The following is a 16,286-nucleotide window of genomic DNA, read 5'->3' on the forward strand; positions in this document are numbered from 1 at the left end:
TCCCACCAATTCACAATCAACATCAATGATTGGGACGTGAGGACCAAACAAAATATTTCAAGTTTGTTGACAACACAAAACTTGTTGGCAATGGGAGTTGCAAGGAGGATGCAAAGAGGATTTGGACAGAGTGGGCAGGAAAAAGGCAAATGGAAAACAATGTGAAAAAATGTGAAGTTACCGAACTCTGACAAAGTCATCCAGATTCAAAACATTGGTTCTATTCTCTCTCCACAGAGGCTGTCAGACCTGCTGAGATTTTCCAGCATTTTCTGTTTTTGTTTCAGATTCCAGCATCCACAGTATTTTGCTTATTAAAATATATATCATATATGGTATTTACTTTGACTTGAGAAACAGAAATTCAGAGTATTTCTTAAATGGGGAGAGACTGGGAAGGTTTGATATACAAAAGTGTTCCAGTAAGTAATAAAGCTAACATGCAGGTTCAACAAGTAATTAGGAAAGCAAATTGTATGTTAGCCTTTATTTCAAGGAAATTTGAGTATGGGGGAAAATAAGTCTTGCTGCAGTTGTCTAACGCTTTGATGAGACAGCACCTGGAGTATTGTATGCAGTTTGTGTCTCTTTATTTAAGGAAGGATATAATTGTCGCAGTGGGAGTGCAATGAAGGTTCAGACTGATTACTGGGTTGGTGAGACTGTTATACGAGGAGAGACTGTGGAGACTGGGCCTTTTTTCTCTGGAATTAAGGGAAATTAGAGGTGATCTCATTGAATGTTGTAAAATTCTTACAGGCTTGAGAGGGTAGTTGAGAGAAGGATGTTCCCTGTGTTGCGGGAGGGGACAGGGGAAACAGGGCTGAGGTGAGGAGGAATTTCTTCAATCACAGCATGGTGAACACTTGAAATTCTCTTTTGCACAGGACTGTAAAGGCTCAGTTATTTAGTATATTCTAGACAGAGATCAACATATTTCTAGATATTACAGACATCAAGGGATACAGGACTGTGCAGGAAAATGTCTTTGAAGTAATGCATTTTGGAAGGTCTAATACATATAGGAGTTGTTCGTCCATCATCATTGATGAGGGCCTCAACACCATTAGTTATTTTGAGGCTGGTTGTCGTGTCTGAAGATGACTGATCAGACCAATTCGGACACAGAATGTCCTGGTATATATTGGACAGACTTGTGTAGACCCTGTAGTTGTTACACTGGTGGCTCTGGACTTGGGCAGCTCGCACTTAAATTGTGCTTCAGCAATACATCTTGCTTCATAAGCTTGACAGCCTTTGTGGATGAGGCAGCACCAGGTAGGATGGTTTTGTGCCAGCATTTCCCAGGCGGTCGTGTCAATGTCAAGCAACTTCAGGGAGGCCTTGAGTGCATCTTTGAAACATTTCTTCTGCCCTCCATGCGAGCATCTTCCAGCAAAGAGTTCCCCAAAAAGGAGCTGCTTGGGTACATGCTCGCCTGACATACGGATGACATGATCTGCCCACCAGGTCTGCGCTCTCATCAGCAGTGTGTGGACTGATGGTAGACTTGCTCTGGAGAGAACTTCAGTGTCTGGTACTTTGTCTTGCCATCTGATGCCTAATATTCTATGAAAACAAGTCATTTGGAAATGACTGAGCTGTCTTGCATGCCTTCAATACACAGTCCATGTTTCACAGGCATACAGAAGGGTAGTGAATACCGCAGTACTATAGACCTCAAATTTTGTTGCTGGGCTGATTCCTCAACATTTCCATTTAGCGGAGCGCAGTCTACCAAAAGCAGAACTTGCCTTTGCTATTCTGCAGTTAACTTCCACATCAATAGTCACTGCTTGGTAGAGGGTGCTGCCAAGATAAGTGAACTGGTCCACTGCCTGTAGTTTCTGCCCTTTGATTGTGATTATGGGTTCTGTGTACGGTGCATGAGGAGCAGGCTGGTGCATGACTTTGGTCTTTTTAATGTTGATGGTGAGTCCAAAGTTGTCACAAGCTGTGGAAAATTTGTCCATACTGACTTGCATCTCTGGCCCAGGGCGCAGTCATCGGCATAGAGGAAATCTCTCAGAATAGTCTCCTTCACTTTGGTAATAGCTTGGAGTCTCCTCAGGGTGAAGAGCTTCCCATCCACTCTGTACTTGAGGCTGATTCCAGCAACACTGTCCTGAAAGGCATCATTCAGCATGGCAGTAAACACCACGCTGTGTAGTTTGGATGCGAGCACACAGCCCTATTTGACACCATTGGTCACTGGGAATGCCTCGGGGATTCTCCTCCATCCAGTATTCTGGCCATCATAAAACTGGCTTACACCTGAATGAATGTGGGGGGGCAGCCGAACTATGAGGAGATGTTGGAGAAACTTGGTTTGTTCTCACTGGGACGACGGAGATTGAGGGGCAATCTGACAGAAGACAAAAAGATTGAGGGGCATGGACAGAATGGATAGACAGAAGCTTTTTCCCAGGGTGGAAGGGTCAATTACTAGGGGGCATAGTTTTAAGGTGCGAGGGGCAAGATTTAAAAGGAGATATACAACGCAAGTTTTTTTGTTTTACACAAAGGGTCATGGGTGCCTGGAACTCCCTGCCAGGGGAGGTACTGGAAGCAGATATGATAGAGGCATATCTTGACAACTGTATGAATAGGATAGGAATAAAGGGATACAGTCCCTGGAAGGTTAGGGGGTTTTAATTCAGTTGGCAGCATGGTCAGTGTTGGCTTAGAGGGCCGCAGGGCCTGTTCCTGTGCTGTAATTTTCTTTATTCTTTGAGGTAGAAGATTAGCAATGAATGGTGGAACAGGTTTGAGGGGCTGAATGGCCATCTCCTATAAGAACATAAGAACATAAGAAATAGGAGCAGGAGTAGGCCATCTAGCCCTTCGAGCCTGCCCCGCCATTCAATAAGATCATGGCTGATCTGTTGTGGCTCAGTTCCACTTTCCCGCCCTCTCCCCATAACCCTTAATCCCCTCTCTTATCAAGAACCCATCAACCCGCTTCTTAAAAATATTTAGCGAGGCAGCCTCCACCACTTCAACGGGCAGAGAATTCCAGAGATTCACCACCCTTTGAGTGAAGAAGTTCCTCCTCAACTCCGTTCTAAACCGCCTCCCCTTTATCTTGAGGCTGTGCCCCCTAGTCCTACTGTCTTTTTTGAGCGGGAAGAGTCTCTCCACCTCTATCCTATCCATCCCATTCATCATCTTATACGTCTCAATGAGATCTCCCCTCATTCTTCTAAACTCTAACGAGTACAAGCCTAGTTTATTCAGCCTCTCCTCATAGCTCAATCCCCTCAACTCCGGTATCAGCCTAGTAAACCTCCTCTGCACTCCCTCCAGGGCCAAAATATCCTTGCGCAGGTGCGGCGCCCAAAACTGCACACAGTACTCCAGCTGCGGCCTCATATGTTCCATGGAAGCTGACATTACAAGCTACACAAGAGTGTTGCATTCAATCACTACAGAAAAAAGCAGCAAGCTACAGGCACATGGACTATAACAGATCAAGAAGGCAAAGGCTCACTACACCGTTTCAGAGGCAATTAGGAATGGGCAATAACACTGCCCTTACCAGCAACATTCATAGCTCAAACATGATTAAAAAAGAACACCAGAATATGTTGGAGAGGCTGAAGTATCCCTTCTTCTTCCTAAAGAAAGCACTGGCCATTTCCAGCAGTTGAGGAGTCAAGGGACCACAAAATACAAGAATAAATTATTTTAATAAAGTGAATAAAGTTTACAGTATCTGGTGTGGGAGTTTTACTGTGAGTAACTCCCCAAAGCACACCCACCACCTCCAAGGCACAAGTCAGGAGTGTGATGGAATACTCTCCACTTGCCTGGACGAGTGCAGCTTCATTAACACTCGAAGCTCGACACCATCCAGGATTAAGCAGCCCGTTTGATTGGCACCCCATCTACTGCATGCAACACATATTCCCTCCACCAGTGACACATGGTGGTAGGAGTATGTCCCATCTACAAAATGCAGTGCATCCCCAGCTCAAGGGCAAATAAATGTGGACAATAAATGTTGGTCTAGCCAGTGAAACCCATGAACAAATAAAACAAAACAAAACTTTTTCTTTGGTGATCATGACTTTTAAAGTTTTTCTCTCCATTTTGTCTCTTAATTTATAAACTATTCTTGAGATACTTTTTGCCTTGTACTGTGAATACAGGTGCAAAACATTAGTTCACAGTCTCTATCGTTTCCTCATTTCATTTCCCAGTCTCACCTAAGGCAATGTTCTGCCACTGCTCTTGCCCTTTTTATATACTTTTAGGAGCTTTTACTGTCTGTTTTTTCATTTCTTGCCAGATTTTTTGTTCTCCAGTCTTAAATGATTTTTTAGTTATCCTTTGCAAGTTTCTAAAATTTTCCCAATCTTCTGGCCTGCCACTAATCTTTGCAGCACTGAATATTTTTTTCCTTCAATCTGATATCATTCTTAATTTACTCAGTCACTGATTGCACATCCTTCTCAAATACAGGAACTTGATCAACACAGGAACTTCAGTTTGATCTGGAATAATTACATACTTTAGTGCTCAGGCCACTAAATTAAGCTGCTCGTTATAAAAAAGACAAATTGACTGAGTTAATAACTTGGTTCTGTATAACCCCTTGACCCCAAACGATTCACAGAAGCGTTACCAAAATAAAAAGTGACCGCAAGCCACAAAGGAGAGGAAATTAAAGTTTAGTCAAAGAGGTTGGTTTTAAGGAATATCTTAAAGGAGAAGCTTTGGGGTTTTACAGTGGGAATTCTTGAGTTTAAGGCCTAGGTAACTGGAGGCATGAGCGTCAAAGGTGAAGCATTTAAAATCAGAAGCGTGCAAGAGGTCAGAATTGGAGAAACATAAAGGTGTGTAGAGCTGAAGAAAGTTGCAGAGATAAGCAGGGTCAAGACCGTGGAGGAACTTGATAGTAACGAAAAGAATTTTAAGTTTGAGACATGAGCGGACTCAACATCAATGTAGATCAGCAAGAACATGGCAGATGGGTGAATGGGACTTGGAGGAAGAAATTTGGATAAGCTGAAGTTTACAGAGGTGAGGGGTAAGCCAGGAGAACACAGAATCTAGTCTAGAGATAGCAAAGGCATGAATGAGGATTTAGCAGCTGATCAGCTAAACTAGGGACAGAAACCAGCTACATTATAGATAACAAAGTAGGCAGACTTGCTGGAGGGGATATTAAGTCAGAAACCTGTTCTGAGAACACAGAGGCTGCAAAGAGATTACAGACAGGTTAAGTGAGTGGACAACAAGATGGCACATGGAGTATAATATAGGGAAATGTGAAATTATTCACATTGATCATAAGAATAGATAAACAGAATATTTTTTTAAAAGGTGAGAAGCCTATCAGTGTTGACGTTCAAGGAGACTTGCGTGTGCTCATAACAGGAACACTAAGTTAACGTGCAGATGTAGCATGCAATTAGGAGGGCAAGTGGCTTGTTGGTCTTTATTGCAAGTGAATTGAAGACAAAGAAGTCTTGCTGCAGTTGTACAGGGTTTTAATGGGACCATATGGGACACCATATGTAGTCTTGGTCTCCACATTTAAGAAAGGACATACTTGCATTGGAGGCAATACAGCAAAGGTTCACTAAATTGGTCCCTGGGATGAGAGGGCTGTCTTATGATGAGAGGCAGAGTAAATTGGGCTTATATTGTCTGGAGCTTAGAAGAATGAGCAGCAATCTCATTGAAACCTACAAAATTCTGAAGGGGCTTGATACAGTGAACGCAATCAAGAGATTGAACAAAGAAAACAAAGATTTCTAAAAACATGGTGGGGGCCGGAGGGGGTGGGCACAGTGTCAGGTTAAGGAGTGATCATTTTGGACCGAGGCGAGAACAGATTACTTCATTCAAAGGGGTGTGAATCTTCAGAATTCTCAACCCCAGAGGATGTAGTAGCTCCATCACTGAATACAATTAAGGCTGGGATTGACAGACTTGCATTGTTGCGAGGGCACAGGGAGGCTGCAAAGAGATACAGACAGGTTTCTTAACTATTTCTATTAAAGTTGCTGCCCATCAAGACTGTAAACATCGGATCGACCTGTGATACTTGAGCTCATGGATAACAGTAAACCCCAAGAGAGTTCCTCGAGCTGCACATCTGCTACAATTGCTTCAATCGACAAAGCCTAACAGCTCAGGTAACCTGCAGTCATTAAGAATGACATCACCAACTTACTCAGGCAACAGAACACAACCCACTCATGTGTAAGACACAGATGACACAAACACATTTTAAATTTTACAACGTAGCATATGCCATTTATTATTTGCCAGCTGAATGTACATTAGAAAAAAATGACTTCCGTAGCTATCTGGTTAGATATGTACTTGTCCTCTTCAAGGGCCCTTCACAGGCACCATGCTCAAATCCCCTCCCCCTAGCTAACATCCAAAACTCATTGTGTGAAGGTCTGCTCTCCGATACATTTCTCTTCTTTCCTCTAATCTGCTCCTCCACATCTAACTTCTTTTTGTAAGTCACCTTGGGATGTTTCCAACATTAAAAGCACGAGAGTCACACATTCAACAGTAACTATCAGAGGAAACTGGATAGCTCTTCCAAAGAGCCAGCACAGTTATAATGGGTTGAATGGTCTCCTTATACGCTATTTGATTCTGGGATATAAATGAGGTTAGTTGCTTAGGTTTGCTGGCAACTTCCCACAATGTTATGTATAAATTTTAGAACATCAAACTACACTACAGAAATTAATTCCTACACAACAGCACACATAAACATACATTTTAATTACATTTGGAATTAATTTAATCCTGGAACTCCCTTCTTAACAGCACAGTGCAACTACCACATGTAACTACACATGGACCACTGCGTTTTAAGGGAATGGCTCACCACCAGCTTCTCATGGGCAATAATTCAATGGTTGTGAGCTTCAATGGCTGGGCCAACATTTATTGCCCATCCCTAGCTGACCCCAAGAAAGTGGTAGTGAGGTGCCCTCTTGAAAGACTTGGCAGTGCCACCCACATCCCATGAAAGAACAAAAAGGACAAACTTTGATCTGTGTTGGGGTAATATTCTTTTACTGTCGTCAATCCTTTATATGTAATTTTTTTTACTGGATGAGCAATGTACGTGAACTGAATTTCTATCTGGGTAATAAATTGAAATGATTAAAATATACACACATACTAAAGAACAGTAGCATGTGTACGTTCACCACCTCTGCAATGAGTATTCCCGATTGCAGCCATGCTGGTTAGAACAGCACATCAGACGCAAGATTGCTTCTCCAAAGGGTCAACCTCATTTTGCCACTTTCTCTTTTCTGGAATTGCCAATCCACCAGGCTGGTTCTTCAGCCTCCAGGAATCAAAGGTCAATTTCCAGGACATTGTCACACTAACCCAGCAGAAAAAAAAATCATAAGAGCATTTTTTTTCAGTTTCTTCAAAAACAATTTTGTTGATTTCTTTCAAAATACTGAAGCAAGAGGGGATCTGTGCAATGCAGCACCCCAGATTGGTTACAATCCCATCACTGCTGACCCCAGCTAACTCTGCACGATCTGTGAGCGGGGAGCTCTCCCCAGTCTGAAAAGTTTCAGCCTTTCACTGGATAAACTTGTTGCAAAGGAACTATTATTAGCTCAGCGTATCACTTCAGAATTCACATTTGCCTCTATTTCACAGAAACAGATAAGAGGAACAAAAACAACCGAACAGAGGGGGCCATTTTTAAGAGAAGTGTAACAAACAAGAAAGCTAACCGTGATTAAGTACAACCTCAATTCGCTTCACTGTACCAAGCTAATGGACAAGCAATTCATACAGAATACAAGAGAATTTTACAGCACAGATACAGGCCACTCAGCCCAATTGCCATTTATGATTCCAGAGGTGCTCCATTTTGTACCCTTCTCCCTGGTGTTTATCTAGCTTCCAGCTAAATGCATTTGTGGGAGTTAGTTTTACATTCAAACGCACTCTGGGTAAAGAGGTTTCTTTTGAATGCATTTATTATCTTATATATTCCACTTCTGTTCCATTATTAAAATCAGACTCACCCATTTAATGCATACATTTTAATACTCATGTCACAAAAACCTAAAGTTATGAGACAACTGACGCTCAGAAAAGAGAAGTGAGGGATGATTCATTTTGACAGGAAGAATGTGGAGAGACAGAATAAACTAAAGGGAGAAACTCTGGAGGTGGTGCAGGAACACAGGGGTCTCAGGATGGTGTGGGGCTTAAAAGGGAATTTGCAGGTGTGGGGATCCCCTTGCATTTGCTGCCCTTGTCCTTGGCAGACATTGCGAATTTGGAAGGCGCTGTCAAAGTAGCCCTGGTGAGTTGCTGCACTGCTGCCAAAGTGAGTGAAGGGAGTGAATGTTTAACATGGTGGATGAGGCACCAATCAAGAAGGATGCTTTGTTCTGGAATTTAACAGTCTTGAGTGTTGTTGGAACTGCCCTCATCCAGGCAAGTGTAGAGTATTCCATCACACTCCTGACTTGGGTTTTGTAGATGGTGGACAGATTTGGGGAAATCAGGAGGCGAGTTACGCCTTGGAGTTCCCAGACTCTGATTTGCTCATGGAGCCACAGTATTTATATGGCTAGTCCAGTACAGTTTCTAGTCAAAGATAACCCCCAAATGTTGATAATTGGGGATTCAGCAATGGTAATATTTTCAATGTCATGGGGTGATGGTTAGGCTCTCTCTCATTAGAGATGGTCAGCGCCTGCCACTTTTGTTGCACAAATGTTACTTGCCCGCTCTGACAAAGAAAGGGTCATCTAAATTCAAAACATTGGCTATATTCTCTCTCCACAGACGCTGTCAGACCTGCTTAGATTTTGTTTTCATTTCAGATTCTAGCAGCCACAGTATTTTGCCTTTACTTGCCGCTGTTCAGCTTGGGCCTGAATATTGTCCAGGTCTAGCTGTATTTGGATATGGACTGCTTCTATCTCTAAGGAGTCGTAAATGGTACTGAACATTGTGCAATCATCAGCAAACATCTACACTTCTGACCTTATAATGGAAGGAAGTCATTGATGACACAGCTGAAGACGGATGAGCCTAAGACACTACTGAGGAGCTCCTGCAGTAACATCCTGGTACTGAGATGACTGAGTTCCAAAACTAAATATTTTTCACTATGCTAGGTATGGTTCCAACCTGTGGGAGTTTGCCCCTGATTCCCAGTGATTCCAGTTTTCCAAAAGTTCTTTGATTCTACACTTGGACTTCAAGGGTAGTCACTCTCACCTCAAGTCAGCTCTTTTGTCCATGTCTGGACCAAGGTCATAAGATCAAGAGCTAAGTCATCCTGGCAGAACCCAAACCGAGTGCAGGTGAGCAGATTATTGCTAACCACTCCTTGATAACACTGTCAAAGGCATCTTCCAACACTCTACTGATGATCAGGAATAGATTGTTGGAGTTATAATTGGCTAGTTCTGGAGTACAAATCTTCAATGCTATTGCAGGAATATCATCATGGCCCATAACCTTTGAAGCATCCTGTGTTTTCAGCCTTTCTTGATATCATGTGGAGTGAATCAAACTGGCTGAAGACTGACATTTGAGATGATGGGATTGTCAGAAGGTGGCTGAAATAGATCACCCCTTGGCACTTCCGGCTGAAGAAGCAAAGAGAGGGGTCTAGGCAGAGGATCCCAGAACTTGCAGCCTTGGCAGTTTGAATGCCAATGGTGAAAGAGTTAAAATTGGACATGCACATGTGGCAAGAATTAACAGAGCTCAGGGATCTAGGGAGGACTCATCAGGTGAGGGGGAGGGGTGAGTTCATGGCAGGATTTGAAAACAAGCATGGGAGATTTAAAACTGAGAAACTTTCCAACTGGAATCAAATGCAAGTCAGCAAGAATAGGAGTGAAGAGCAAATGGGACTTGGGGCGAGTTAGGGTGTGGGCTGCAGAGATTTGAATGAGTCAAGTTTACAAAGGGTGCAAGGAGAGAGACTGGCCAGGGGAGCAGAAGAACTTGGCTGCCAATCGACACTACTGCATTCTCAAAAGTGCCTTCCTTTTTGAAAAGACTGGTGCTGTAGCTGTCTGTTCAGTGCATATTAAAATTGAAATGGTAAGGCTATGGAGTTGATATTCTGAAAGCAAGATATCAAATAGAGTGGTTTTCTGCATCTTAACCCACTCGTTAAACTGCTGGAATTATAGCTGCTGAAATATTGGTGAGCCAGAGTTAAGGGAACTAGTTGTAGCAATATGGAAGCACCTTGTCTGTGCCTGCTCCACTTCATAATGTATCACTAAGACTACTAACTCACTGACTATCTAAGTTCATTTTCATGCTGTACCACTCCTGAGTTTTGAAATAATTTGATTTTCTATTAAAGTTAATATATTAGTCACAAGTAAGGCTTATATTAACACTGCAACGAAGTTACTGTGAAAATCCCCTAGTTGCCACAGTCCAGTGCCTGTTCAGGTCAATGCACCTAACCAGCATGTCTTTCAGAATGTGGGAGGAAACCAGAGCACCTGCAGGAAACCCACACAGACATGGGGAGAACGTGCAAACTTCAGTGACTCAAGCCGGGAATCAGACCCAGGTCCCTGGCGCTGTGAAGCAACAGTGCTAACCACTGTTTTACCGTGTCACCCCTGTTCATTCACGAGTTGAGAAGATCACTGGCATGGTGGCATTTACTGCCCATTCCAAGACACCCTAGGATGGTGGGCCACTTTCTTGAAATCCATGGTGGTTTTATACAACTGCATGGTCTGCTGGACCACTTCAGAAGGTAAAAAGAATATTGCCCATTGATAAGAGCTACATTTTGCTGTCATTTTTGGAGAAATTTGAGCTCAATATCAAATAATTTAAGTCACTTACTAGTGTATGAGAACTTTACAATATTCAAAATTCAAGCACTGGAGGCGTCTACGTTAATTTCTCATTCCTCTGAACAGTTTAAGTGAACAGGTAAAAATTACATATTTTCCACATTTACTCACACAAGTGTTAATGGTGGAATAGTGGTAACGTCACTAGACAAGTAATCCAGAGGCCTTGGATAATGCTCTGGGGCAGTGGCTGCATGTGCCCACCAATCTGGATTCTGAGTACAACTCAAGACATTTTGTTGACCCGTTGCCCACATGCAAGATTGCCACGTTCCACTAGTTTCCATCTGCGTAGTCTTTTTGCTAGCGGTATGAATGAAGTGAAGTGCGTGCTGACTGGGTACAACATTGTGCAGAATGCAATTTTACAGATGCACCATAGAAAGCATTCTTTCTGGATCTGCCACAGCTTGGTATGGTTCCTGCTCTGGCCAAGACTACAAGAAACTACAGAAGGGTCATGAACGAAGCCCAGTCCATCACTGAAACCTGCCACCCATCCACTGACACTGTCTAAACTTCCCAATGCCTCAGAAATGCAGTCAGCATAATCAAGGACCACACAGCCCGGACTCTCTTCCATCTTCTTCTGTCAGAAGATGCAAAAGTCTGAGGTCGCATACCAACCGACTCAAGAACAGCGTGTTACCTGCTGCTAGACTTTTGACCACCATATATTAAGCTGATCTTTTTCCACACCTAGCTATGTTCTGCACCCTCTCCTTTTCTTCTCACCTATGCGCTCTATAAAGGGCATGTTTCTGTCTGTATAATGCACAAGAGACAATACTTTTCACTGCATACAAAAACAGGTAATAATAATAAATCAAATCAAAAACATTGACTGTGAGAGCTCCTTCTGTGTCAAAGTGTAAATATTCCTTTTGTTTTTACTATTTGAAGTTGATGACAGTTCTATCAATATACAAATGATTAAGCATTTTCTGCAACTTATGAAATATAAGAACATAAGAACATAAGAAATAGGAGCAGGAGTAGGCCATCTAGCCCCTCGAGCCTGCCCCGCCACTCAATAAAATCATGGCCGATCTGTCGTGGCTCAGTTCCACATTCCCACCCTCTCCCCATAACCCTTAATCCCCTTGCCTATCAAAAACCTATCAACCCGCGTCTTAAAAATATTGAGCGAGGCAGCCTCCACCACTTCAACGGGCAGAGAATTCCAGAGATTCACCACCCTTTGAGTGAAGAAGTTCCTCCTCAACTGTGTTCTAAACTGCCCCCCCCCTTTATCTTGAGGCTGTGCCCTCTAGTCCTACTGTCCTTTCTGAGCAGGAAGAGCCTCTCCACCTCTATCCTATCCATCCCATTCAACATCTTATACGTCTCAATGAGATCAACTTCATTCTTCTAAACTCGAACGAGTACAAGCTAGTTTATTCAGCCTCTCCTCATAGTTCAACCCCCTCAACTCCGGAATCAGCCTAGTAAACCTCCTCTGCACTCCCTCCAAGGCCAAGAAATCCTTGCGTAAGTACGGTGACCAAAACTGCACACAGTACTCCAGCTGCGGCCTCACCAATGCCCTATACAGCTGCAGCAAGACCTCCCTACTTTTATATTCAATCCCCCTCGCTATGAAGGCCAGCATCCTATTAGCCTTCCTGACCACCTGCTGCACCTGCAGGCTGGGTTTTTGCGACTCATGCACAAGGACCCCGAGGTCCCTCTGCACCGTCGCATGCTGCAGTTTTTCGCCACATAAGTAATAGCCCTTCCTACCAAAGTGGACAACCTCACATATGCCAACATTAAATTCCATTTGCCAGTTCCTGGCCCATTCGCCCAGCCTATCTAGATCCTTCTGCAGACTCTCCACACCCTCCGCACAATTTGCCGTTCCACCAATCTTGGTGTCATCAGCAAATTTCGACACCATACACTCGGTTCCCTCCTCCAGATCATCTATATAAATGGTAAATAGCTGAGGCCCCAGCACCGACCCCTGGGGCACTCCACTAGTCACCAACCGCCAATCCGAATAGCACCCATTGACCCCCACTCTCTGAAATATCACCAGTATGGAGGGATTGCTTATGAGAAAGGATAAACAGGTTGGGACTCTACTCACTGGAATTGAGAAGAATGAGATGTAATCTCCAAAGACAATCAGGTTAGGTTGATTGGCTATGCTAAAATTGCCCACAGCGTTAGGGGGATTAACAAGATAAATACATGGGGTTACAGGGATAGGACCTGGGTGGAATTGTCAGTGGTGCAGTCTTGATGGGCCGAATAGTCATCTTCTGCGCTGAAGGGATTCTATCTCATTGAAAAAGAGGATGTTTTATCCTCATGGAAGTATCTAGGACCAGAGGTAAGGTCTCAGAATAAAGGAGCGTCAATTTAAGATTGAGATAAGGAGGAGTTTCTTCTGAGGGTCGAGTGTCTTTGGAACTCCTTGCCTCAAGAGAGCTGTGGGGGCAGAATCCTTGTGTATATTCAAGGCTGAGATAGATTTTTGATCAGTAAGGGAATCAAGGGTTAAGGGGAAAGGGCAAGGAAGTGAATGTTAGAAATGTTGGACCAGAACAGACCAGAGGAGCCGAATGGTTTACTCCTGTCTCTATTTCTAATGATGATACGAATCAAAGAGTGCATAAAACCATTGGCCTGCTTTTAATTAGAGCTTGGAGTATAATTGGCAAGTACAGTGAAAGTTGATGGCAGTAAATGTACTATGCATCATACTGGAAGTCATTTGCAGGGTTTACAAGAATTTTAATAACTATATATGAGCTGATTAAATTACTTTCAACTCTATTTTCCCCCACAGTGAACTTAACTTGAGAGCGTGAGTGACTGTGTGCGCGGGGTGTGGGGGTGGCAGTGGCAGGATGGGGGGGGGGGGGGGGGGGGGGGGGCGTCCATGATAGAGTGGACTCCTGAGGCACATGACCTTGATGGCTTGACTTTGTCACTCAGATCCACGCAGCTAGCTATGCATCAAGTAAAATGCCTCACTCGGAATCAACTCAAGATCTATTCGGAAAAACATCCTCATGAGACTCAGTATGGGGTGTCCCTCTCATTTCTTGGCTCTAGCACTGATCAGAATTCACAAGCACAAGATAAGTCTGCTCAATCACCAGTCCATTCAAAATCAGTGCAAGACACAGCTCATGAGATCCTTTGCAACACCGTTCATTGGGGAAGTTGGGATCAAAGGATTTTTCAATCCTGTCACCAACTTTCCAACAAAATCCAAGTCAGAGATAAACTCTGCTGTAGCACTGGGTCCTGCACAGAACGCCTAAACTCTTGTCAGATGCCATTAGTTGTTATATGCTTACAGCTACATCACATCTACATCAATCATCTCCGGCAAAGTCACTGGCAAACATCCCAAGTATATGTCTCCTGCAAAGAATAAAGGCTAGTGCCAAATGAAGAAGTATATTGTCTGCAATAAATAGTAACATTCGACATGTAAAAATGGTAGTAATTCCACTTATATTTCTCATAGGGTTACCTGAACTCTTTAATGCATTGTAACTTACACCCCATTAGCTATTATTACTGACAAAAACCGTGGTAGTGTGTTACATACATCCGCTTATCAGTCAGGTTTATGAACAAACACCACTGTATTTGCAAAATCAGGGTCCTTGTATTCAAACCCACATTTTCCAAAAGTCACCAGAAATGATGCTCCCAGAAAAATACTTGCCTTGCAAGGGGTCAGAGATGGCTCTGGAGCATGGCAACTTTTTGCAAGCTGTGTCCAGCATACCTTCTAATTCTTTTACTCTCATTCTGGCTTCTAAAACTTTGTTCTAACTCTTAAAATCTTCAACAATACTTTCACATTGATCTTTCTCTACACCCTAACTATGACTGTAACACTACATTCTCCACTCTCCCCTTTCCTTCTCTATGTACGGTATGCTTTATCTGTCTAGTGTGCAAGAAATTCCTTTCACTGTATACTAATATATGTGACAATAATAAATAAGTCAAAAAGGTGAGCATTTTAAATAATGCACCACTAGAAATAAACAATAATATAGTTCCCTTGCACCTTATCTTGGAGAATCTCACATAATGGCTGGACTAAGTGAGTCTTGGTACATGGGATTCATCAGCAGGAGCAGAAGAGTGTCAATGTACAGTAAACACACTCACTGTATAGATTTCACCAAGCTACATCACCAACTCAAGTATTTAACAAGACCTTCAAGTTGGGAACTTTATCAGCTGATGCACCATCACCTCACTCCAGTTTCACTTTTTACGCTACCTACCCCACCCCATATCCAGTCAGTTTATTCTTAACAATATTGTCCTTATTCACCTGCAGATAGAAAGAATGTCAACATCCTGCTTCAAAATCGTACTAAGTGCAAAGTAAAGTAAAGGGGAAGGTGACCAAACATCCTGGGCAAGTGTGGTTAAAAGCTCCCCTCCTCAAGATTGAACACTCAGTTCAGTATCTCACAAAGCTGTTGCGTTTCAATGGGAAATACAACAGCAATGCTGCCGAGTGCATGAGGCGCAAGGGAGGATCCCACACCAATATCCCACTCTCACTCCATTTTCCATAACTCATCTTAACTTGCACCCCATGTAAAAAAAAACAGTATTGCCGCCTTCTTGCATTCTCTGTCCAAAGGCAGGTCTGACCCACTGCACCACAACTTCCATGAATGGGGCAAGGACCAGGTCCCAAATACGCCACAGCTGAAACAGGCATTGAACTCTCTGTTGTTGGCAACAGTTTGATCTACACCAGTTTGTGAGATACTGAACTGTGTGTTCAATCTTGAGGAGGGGAACTTTTAACCACACTTGCCCAGGATGTTTGGTCACCTTCCCCTTTCTTTGTCAACATCCTGCTTCAAAATCGTACTAAGTGCATTCTTGCTATCTGCAGTTGAAAAAGGACAATATTGTTAAGAATCAACTGACTGGATGTGGGGTGGGGCAGGTAGCATAAAAAGTGAAGGAGTGAAGTGATGGTGCATCAGTTGATGAAAAAAGTTCCCAACTTGAAGGTCTTGTTAAATAAATAGCCAGTTGAGTTAACTAACCCTGAAAGAGTCCGAGTTGCTGTGTCATCACCTGGAGCAATGGATAGCGATGGTAGACACTCCAATTTTCTTCCATCACATGGTTGAGCAGGAATCTCTCCCACTCTCACCACCCGCTTTTAACTTATGTTGGAAGGATTTGCAAGTTGACATGCAGCATGTTGGCCCACGTTATGGATGAACCTTCTTTGGTCTGCAAGTCCTGGAGTGGGAATCGAATCCAAAGCTTCTGGCTCAGAGGCTAGGACATAACCCACTGTTCGATAAAACCTTCAGGTATTGCCCATTAAATCCATCTCTCTTTACAATGTCAGCCACCTCTGCAACAAATATTGATGCAATCCCAGAGAAAATATATAGGAATATACCC

At 43.1% G+C, this 16,286-nt stretch overlaps 1 protein-coding gene across 8 annotated transcripts in view; it reads right to left on the bottom strand.

Annotated features, from left to right (window-relative positions):
* The window catches only part of htt (huntingtin), a 216,068-nt gene that overhangs the window by 198,738 nt on the left and 1,044 nt on the right, over positions 1 to 16,286 (bottom strand). The gene's annotated exons all lie outside the window — the stretch shown is intronic.

This window comes from Carcharhinus amblyrhynchos, chromosome 5 (genome assembly GCF_965287045.1).
Source record: "Carcharhinus amblyrhynchos chromosome 5, sCarAmb.v2.hapA, whole genome shotgun sequence".
Classification (NCBI taxonomy): Eukaryota; Metazoa; Chordata; class Chondrichthyes; order Carcharhiniformes; family Carcharhinidae; genus Carcharhinus; species Carcharhinus amblyrhynchos.